We start from the raw sequence: 8,091 nt of genomic DNA, 5'->3' as shown, positions 1-8,091 counted from the left end.
GCAGCTCAATTGGCGGAGCTTTATACCTCTCGGATTGTCTCTCTGCACGACATTCCACAGTTGATCTCTTCAGACCGTGGCAGCATCTTTACCTCCAAGTTTTGGGATTCTTTTCAGAAGGCCATGGGCACCAACATCCGTTTCAGCACAACGTTTCATCCTCAAACTAGTGGTCAAGTCGAGCGTGTCAATCAAATTCTCGAAGATATGCTCAGGGCTTGCTTTATTTCCTTCGGTATGAAGTGGGAAGATTGTCTTCCATATGCCGAGTTCTCCTACAACAACAGCTTTCAAGCGAGTTCGGGCAAGGCCCCATTTGAAATTCTCTATGGCAGGAAGGGTCGTACTCCTTTTAACTGGTCAGAGACCGGTGAATGTCAACTTCTTGGAAATGACTTGATCACAGAGGCAGAGGAAATGTGCAAAGTCATTCGTGATAACCTCAAAGCAGCGCAATCGTGCCATAAGAGCTACTATGATAGTAAGCATCGTGATTTGGCTTTCGAGATCGGAGACCATGTTTACCTCCGCGTCTCTCAAATGAAAGGTACTCGTCACTTCGGTATCAAAGGGAAGCTTGCCCCTAGATACGTGCGCCCTTTCAAGATCGTCAGAAATAGAGGCGATCTCGCCTATCAACTCGAGCTTCCTTCCAACTTTGCAAATGTGCACGACATGTTCCATGTCTCTCAGCTCCACAAGTGCTTCAAGACCCGTGACCGCACCATCAACTTCGAAGACATTGATCTCCAAGAAGACCTTTCTTATCGTGAGCACCCAGTTGCTATTCTTGAAGAGACTGAACGCAAGACTTGCAATAAGTCAATCAAATTCCTCAAAGTCAAGTGGTCACACCATTCCGACCGTGAAGCCACCTGCGAACGCGAGGATCACCTCCGTTCTGAGTACCCGGTGTTTTTCCAGTCCTAGATCTCGAGACGAGATCCTTTCGTAGTGGTGGAGTGTTGTAACACCCCGGATGTAATTTACCTTATCTGTACTCCAACTCTTCCGTTTCCGGCCTAAGTTATTTTATTTTCCTCGGGTTCGGGTTTTTGTCTCCGTGTGTTGTTGTCTCTGTCATGCATCTCATATCATGTCATCATGTGCATTGCATTTGCATACGTGTTCGTCTCATGCATCCGAGCATTTTCCCCGTTGGCCGTTTTGCATTCCGGCGCTCCTATCTCCTCCGGTGGTCCTTTCTACCTCTTTTCATGTGTGGGGGTTAAACATTTACGGATTGGACCGAGACTTGTGATGCGGCCTTGGTTTACTACCGGTAGACCGCCTGTCAAGTTTCGTGCCATTTGGACTTCGTTTGATACTCCAACAGTTAACCGAGGGACCGAGAAGGCCTCGTTTGTGTTGCAGCCCAACACCCTTCAAATTTGGCCCAAAAACCACCAAAAACTCTCCCATCGTCTAGAGCGTTCGATCACGATCACGTCACCGCAAACCGCACTCCATTTGGAGCTTCCTAGCTCCCTCTATGCCTATATATAGAGCCCCTCTCGAAAATCCCGGATCCCCTCCTTCCAAACCCTAGCTTTCTACCTCGCGCGCCGCCAGACATGTCTGAAGTCCGCCGGAAAGACCGCCGCCGCCACTCGTAGCGCGCGACGTGGCAGGCGCCGCCACCTCGCGCCCGCGGCCCGCCGAGCCCGCTCGGCGCCCACGCGGCCCAGATCTGTCCGTCGCTGCCCGCCTGCTTCTTCCTCGCCGCCGACTCCATCCAGCTCCGCCGCGCCACCGATCAACGCTGGCGAGTCGCCGCGCCGCCTCGACGCCGCCTCCGCCGCCCGTCCTCCTCTACCTCACCGCCGCGCCGTCCCGGGCCGGATCCGGGCAGATCCGGCCTCCCCCGCGCCCTCACCACGTCGCCGGAGTCCGGTACCTCGCCGGCGACCTCGGGTTCAACTGGTGAACAGTACAACGCTGCGCTGCTATAGTGTTCCAATCCAGATCTAGAAGTTCTTGGTTTGACTTTCCCCCTCTCCCCTTATTTTTTTGCAATCTTCATCATGTCGTATCTCCGCATTCGTAGCTCCGATTTGCGCGTGTAGCATATCAAAATGTTCGCCTCAACGAGTACATCATTTCATCTCATTGCATCATTTTCATTTGAGCTCATCTTGATGCCCGAAACACTGTTGGAAGAGGGCTATGTGATAAATTTGCCAGATCTGTTTCATCAAATAGATATGTCATTTTTGCCATGATTAATGTATGCACAATATGCTCCTGAGCTCTACATGAGTTTTGTTATATGCCATGCCATCTTTACAGAGGTGCTTACCATGTATTTTTGTGATATGTGTGGTGACTAGCACAAGCTTGCAAAGTAGCCTAATCGGTAATGCTGATTTCAGGGACTTAGAATTTCACTAAGTCCTTGTTCTGTTTTTGTCGGTATGCCATATGTTCATGTTGTTTCCTAGTGATCCGTGCATCTTTTGAGATTGATCAGTAAGGATGTTTTGTTAACATTGTGGTGCTCTATCCATCCATGTCTTTGTTTGCATTTATGAAGCACCCTAGCTTGAGTCAATCGAGCTCTACTTTTGCTATATCGTGAATCCTGGCAGATTGTTGACTTGTTAGCGATTTTGCCGAGGATGTTGCTATTGATCCGTGCATGCTATGTTGTTGTTCTTGCCATGTCCAGCTTCTATGATATGTATTCTTGATGTGTGTATGCTTTGTTTGTCATGCCATTCTCTGTAGTGAGTGCATCGAGCTCGTAAACATGCCTACTCGTTAACTGTTTTGCATGCTCCAGTTTTTCACAAAGTCTGAGATCTGTTTATGCTTTTGCCCTGTTCACATGCTTGAAATTGTCTTTTCTGATCCCTTTTGGCTCAAGGTCACTAAGGTACTTTTGTTAAGTGCTTTGAGTAGCTTCATGTCATGCCTTGCTTTGCCATGTTAAATTCCTGTAGCATGTAGTTTTCATGCTCTAAAGTGTGCTTCCTGATGATAAATTCCAGACTTGTGTTAATTTCACTAAGTCTGAAACCTGTTATCATTTGCATTTTTGCCATGCTTGTTTGAACCTGTTAATGGATGAACTAGCCGTAGCTCAGTGTTCATGTTTTGTCAAACATCATGAATGGATCCCTGACATGTATTTTTTTCATGTTGGAGTGCTGTAGCATATTTATCTTGATGCATTTAGTTGGTCACTTGCTGATTATCGCAGACCGGTGCCATATTTGTTTTGCTTGCCATTTCCAAACCGTGCATCCGATTCCGGTGATCTTTATAACGATTTCAACCGAAATTACTTCACCTTTCCAGTGGCACTCTTGGATTTCCAAGTTGAGGCCAGGTACAATCATTCCTTGTCAAATCTTGCATATGCATCGCATATCGCGTCCCGCATAGCATACCATGTTTGCATCATGTTGTTTGAGCATTGCACGTGGTTGATTGTGTTCCTTTTGCTTGTTTGTCTTGTTTGGTTAGAGCCGGGAGACGAGTTCACGAACGAGGAGCCCGTTGAGTTTGCTTACGAGGATCAAGCCAACTCTGACAACTTTGCAGGCAAGATGATCATACCCTCGAAATCACTTCTATCTTTGCTTGCTAGATGCCCGCTCTTTTGCTATGCCTATGCTACGATACCTACCACTTGATTATCATGCCTCCCAAATTGCCATGTCAAACCTCTAACCCACCATGTCCTAGCAAACCGTTGATTGACTATGTTACCACTTTGCTCAGCCCCTCTTATAGTGTTGCTAGTTGAAGGTGAAGATTGGAGATCGTTCCTTGTTGGAAAATTGTTTATTGTTGGGATATCACCATATTATATTGTTTATCTTAATGCACCTATATACTTGGTAAAGGGTGGAAGGCTCGGCCTTTTGCCTAGTGTTTTGTTCCACTCTTGCCGCCCTAGTTTCCGTCATATCGGTGTTATGTTCCTGGATTTTGCGTTCCTTACGCGGTTGGGTTATAATGGGAACCCCTTGACAATTCGCCTTGAATAAAACTCCTCCAGCAATTCCCAACCTTGGTTTTACCATTTTCCACCTATCCTCTTTTTCCCTTGGGTTTCCGGAGCCCAAGGGTCATCTTTATTTAGACCCCTCTGGGCCAGTGCTCCTCTGAGTGTTGGTCCAAACTAGAGCCATGTGCAGCGCCCCCTCGGGGAAACTCGAGGTTTGGTTTTAGTTGTATGGAGAGCTTATCTGAGTGTGCCTGAGAACGAGATATGTGCAGCTCCTATCGGGATTTGTCAGCACATTCAGGCGGTGTTGTTGGACTTGTTTTACCATTGTCGAACTTTCAAAAGTCGTGCCCACGGTTATGGGCAGATGGGAATTTGTTAATGTCCGGCTGTAGATAATATGTAACTTAACTTAATTAAAATGAATCAACCGCGTGTGTAACCGTGATGGTCTCTTCTCGGCGGAGTCCAGGAAGTGGACACGGTGTTGGAGTAATGCTTGACATAGGTTGTTCTAGGATCACTTCTTGATCATAGTTATTCGTCCGTGCTTTGCCTTCTCTTCTCGCTCTCTTTCGCGAACAGGATAGCCACCATATATGCTAGTCGTTTGCTGCAGCTCCACATATTACCTTGCCTTTACATATAAGCTTAAATAGTATTGATCGCGAGGGTGCGAGATTGCTGAGTCCCCGTGACTCGTAGATTACTTCCAAACCAGATGCAGGGACCGATGATACCGTTCCAGACGATGCGCTTGAGCTCAAGTGGGAGTTTGATGAAGACTCTTGCCGTTACTATGTGTCTTTCCCAGATGATCAGTAGTGGTGCCCAGTTGGGGCGATCGGGGACCGTGTCGCATGTGGGGGTTGATCTTTTATTTTGGTACCGTAGTCGGACCATGAGTGTATTGGATGATTGTAATGTTATTTATGTATTTGTGTGACATGGCGAGTGTAAGTCAACTATGTACCTTTACCCCTTTTATCTATTTACATGGGTTGTTGTGAAGATTACCTTACTTGCGACATTGCTTTCAATGCGGTTATGCATCTAAGTCGTGCTTCGACATGTAGGAGATATAGCCGCATCGAGGGCGTTACAAGTTGGTAATCAGAGCCTTCCCCAACCTTAGGAGCCCCCTGCTTGATCAAATCGTTGGCGTTTTTGAGTCTAGAAAAATGTTTTGAGTCATTTAGGATTATATATATCAGAGAGTTTAGGAATTCTTTTTACTCCCCAGTCCCTTCATCGCTCTGGTAAGGCATCCTGACGTAGAGTTTTGACTCTTCTCTTCTCAAATTTCACTAAAATTTTAGGATCATGCAGGTATCCTGGAATCGTTTCGATTGATTTGTGACGAGAACATTGTTCTTCGTGCCTCCTGTCATTTAGGGGTTGTGGCAGTGTCCTAGGGAGTTGAGCTCCAAGGTGTTGTTGTCACAATTTTATCGTTGAGATTCTGGAATACCTGAGTTTCGCCGACATCGAAAATCTCTTTTATGCAGTTGTTGGTGAGATAACCTCGACGCCACCCAGTACTGGGGTGGGAGTTCGGGAGTATTGCCATAACTTGTATAACGGATGCTTTTCGAAGGTTGAGGTAGACGATTTCTGAAGTTTGTCTCGGTTATGTGTTGAAGGATGGATACAGCTCGATATAGGATTTGCTAGATTTGGATGAGATATTATGCTTCCCCTGTATCCCCAACACATGATTGCATAACCGGAAAGGTTCGGGAGTTTCATAGGTGGGAATTCTTGTAGCTCTAGTTCTTCTTCCGCGGATATTTGGTTGGGAATTGGGTAATCCTCACCAAGTATTTGTTCTTATTCCGTACCTTGCTGTTTTTCTTCTACCTCAATTCTAAGTGGCTTCTCAATTTATGGATATGTGACCATTTCGATTGGAATGCATTCGTTCATTTGGTTCGGATGTGAAGACTATATGTTGCAATTTCAACTCGTTTGATTCAGATTCAATATTTGTCTGTCAATGTGCTAACGGATGTCAACCTCTTCAGGATGGCTCCTCCAACGTGCACGACTCTGAGTCCTGATCCGCCACCACCACCTCCACCTCAGGAGGCATGGCAAGCTGTGATGGCCGCTACCAATGCAAATACGCAGCTGATCATGCAACTTCTTCAAGAGCGCAACCAAGGGAACCAGGGTCATGGCAACAATCAGAATCAGTTTGCTACACTCAACCAGTTCCTTGCTAACCAGCCAAAGACCTTCAGCAATTGTGTTGAGGCAACAGACGATGATGATTGGCTCATGGGCATATGCAAGCATTTAGAGTGCAGTAACGTCAGGCCTGAGGACTTTGTCAAGTTCGCTTCCTTCCAATTCAAAGTCCAAGCGTGGCAATGATGCTATATTCGTTGTCATCGACAAACTCACTAAAGTGGCTCACTTTCTGCCTATCAAAGAGTCTATCACTGCAGCTCAATTGGCGGAGCTTTATACCCCTCGGATTGTCTCTCTGCACGGCACTCCACAGTTGATCTCTTCAAACCGTGGCAGCATCTTTACCTCCAAGTTTTGGGATTCTTTTCAGAAGGCCATGGGCCCCAACATCCGTTTCAGCACAGCTTCTCATCCTCAAACTAGCGGCCAAGTCGAGCGTGTCAATCAGATTCTCGAAGATATGCTCAGGGCTTGCGTTATCTCCTTCGGTATGAAGTGGGAAGATTGTCTTCCATATGCCGAGTTCTCCTACAACAACAGCTTTCAAGCGAGTTCGGGCAAGGCCCCATTTGAAATTCTCTATGGCAGGAAGGGTCGTACTCCTTTTAACTAGTCAGAGACCGGTGAACGTCAACTTCTTGGAAATGACTTGATCACAGAGGTAGAGGAAATGTGCGCCCTTTCAAGATCGTCAGAAATAGAGGCGATCTCGCCTATCAACTCGAGCTTCCTTCCAACTTTGCAAATGGGCACGACGTGTTCCATGTCTCTTAGCTCCGCAAGTGCTTCAAGACCCCTGACCGCACCGTCAACTTCGAAGACATTGATCTCCAAGAAGACCTTTCTTATCATGAGCACCCAGTTGCTATTCTTGAAGAGACTGAACGCAAGACTCGCAATAAGTCAATCAAATTCCTCAAAGTCAAGTGGTCACACCATTCTGACCGTGAAGCCACCTGCGAACGCGAGGATCACCTCCGTTCTGAGTACCCGGTGTTTTTCCAGTCCTAGATCTCGAGACAAGATCCTTTCGTAGTGGTGGAGTGTTGTAATTTACCTTATCTATACTCTAACTCTAGCCGTTTCCGGCCTAAGTTATTTTATTTTCCTCAAGTTCTGGTTTTTGTCTCCCTGTGTTGTTGTCTGTGTCATGCATCTCATATCATGTCATCATATGCATTGCATTTTCATACGTGTTCGTCTCATGCATCCGAGCATTTTCCTCGTTGTCCGTTTTGCATTCCGGCGCTCCTATCTCCTCCGGTGGTCCTTTCTACCTCTTTTCATGTGTGGGGGTTAAACATTTCCGGATTGGACTGAGACTTGTCATGCGGCATTGGTTTACTACCAGTAGACTGCCTGTCAAGTTTCGTGCCATTTGGACTTCGTTTGATACTCCAACGGTTTACCGAGGGACCGAGAAGTCCTCATTTGTGTTGCAGCCCAACACCCTTCAAATTTGTTCCAAAACCTCTCCCATCGTCTAGAGCGTTCGATCACGATCGCGTGGAGGCAAACCACACTCAATTTGGAGCTTCCTAGCTCCCTCTATGCCTATATATAGATCCCCTCTCGAAAATCTCGGATCCCCTCCTTCCAAACCCTAGCTTTCTACCTCGCGCGCCGCCGGACATGTCCGAAGTCCGCCGGACAGACCGCCGCTGCCACTCGTAGCACACCACGTGGTAGGCGCCACCACCTCGCGCTCGCGGCCCGCCGAGCCCGCTCGGGGCCCCCGCGGCCCAGATCCGTCCGCCGCCGCCCGCCTGCTTCTTCCTCGCCGCCGACTCCCTCCAGTTCCGCCGCGCCACCGATCAACGCCGGCGAGCCTCCGCGTCGCCTCGACGGTGCCTCCGCCGCCCCAGTTCGCCTCCTCGCCGCCCGGCCTCCTCTACCTCGCCGCTGCGCCGTCCCGGGCCGGATCCGGGCAGATCCCGCCTCCT

The sequence above is a fragment of the Triticum aestivum genome, chromosome 7A, assembly GCF_018294505.1.
Source record: "Triticum aestivum cultivar Chinese Spring chromosome 7A, IWGSC CS RefSeq v2.1, whole genome shotgun sequence".
Lineage (NCBI taxonomy): Eukaryota > Viridiplantae > Streptophyta > Magnoliopsida > Poales > Poaceae > Triticum > Triticum aestivum.
Note: the sequence above shows the minus strand (reverse complement) of the source record.